Below are 1,102 nucleotides of genomic sequence, written 5' to 3'. Positions count from 1 at the left end.
ACTTCAGGGTTTAGAGGGGGCAGTGGCGTGTTTCGAAATAGTTGTATGCGCCCGCCACAAGTAGGACGGTTCGAATACCGCACGCAGATAACTTTCTCTTACTCCGCGCATGCAAGGTCCCATAGCGCCTGCCAGGTAGGCAAAAACCTGCCTGTAGTGCATTCGTGTACAGCGGTGTGATTAGTGGCGGTAAGGTACATTACCAATGTGAGTGCCTAGGTAAGGAAAGGTATCGGGAAAAGTACCCAGTTATTTACTACCACCTAGCTGTTTTCCCTGGTGGCTGGTGGCGTGTGTAAAACTACTCTCGTCCGCGCCAAGTAGGGTGTTTCGAATAGCACACGCCACATAACTTTTTAGACAGGTTGTGTTACAAACATAGCGCCCTTACATCCCTTGCTTCGCGCCGGGCCATGGTGGGCCAGCCGCCGCGACCCCCACTTGAGCCTCTTGAGGCAAGCTGTGGTGCTCCTCGCGCCAGGCGCGGATTGAGGGGGGGGGGGTCGCCCCCCCCCCATCGTCCCTAGTGAGCCGCTTGGAAGGTAGGCAATATGAGTCACAAAACCCCTGTAAGTAGGCAACCAACAGTGCATCCCCCAATGCATGCGTGTACAGCAGTGTGGCCTACCCCGAGTCCCGCAGGCGCTGAGCTCAAGCCGCCGTACCTTGAATCTGCAAAAACGCGGTATTTTAACGCGGTCAGTGGCGTAACCACGGGGGGGGTCCGCGGCCCCTAAACTTTCGACTTTCGAGTTGGGGGAGGGGGCGCCCCCCCATACTTTAAGACCGACTAAACAGAACAAAATTGATCAGTTCGCGCCGATGCCGACTGTCGGTCGGTCGATAGACAGCTGTAGCAGACGGTTCGAAAGGCTGCCTGGTGCCTGCCTGGCCGCGCCTCGCCCTGAGCGTGTTTTTATCACTTCATTCCCTCCTTTTATATTCAAGATACCCTAATTTTTTTATCTATATCACGGTCTTCGAGTCCGCCTGGTAGGTAGGCAGCCCACCATACGGCCCCCTCAACTTTTTTCTCGTGGTTACGCCTCTGAACGCGGTTTCCACCTTAAATAACTTCATGCTCCCCTTGATATTTTCCCGC

At 55.0% G+C, this 1,102-nt stretch overlaps 1 protein-coding gene across 1 annotated transcript in view; it reads right to left on the bottom strand.

Annotated features, from left to right (window-relative positions):
• LOC113211245 (uncharacterized) overlaps nucleotides 1–1,102 on the bottom strand; it is a 12,519-nt gene that overhangs the window by 1,925 nt on the left and 9,492 nt on the right. The gene's annotated exons all lie outside the window — the stretch shown is intronic.

Source organism: Frankliniella occidentalis, unplaced genomic scaffold, assembly GCF_000697945.3.
Source record: "Frankliniella occidentalis isolate FOCC.00 unplaced genomic scaffold, Focc_3.1 Scaffold63, whole genome shotgun sequence".
Classification (NCBI taxonomy): Eukaryota; Metazoa; Arthropoda; class Insecta; order Thysanoptera; family Thripidae; genus Frankliniella; species Frankliniella occidentalis.
The sequence above is the reverse complement of the archived record's forward strand: the minus strand, read 5'-3'. Positions and strand labels throughout refer to the sequence as shown.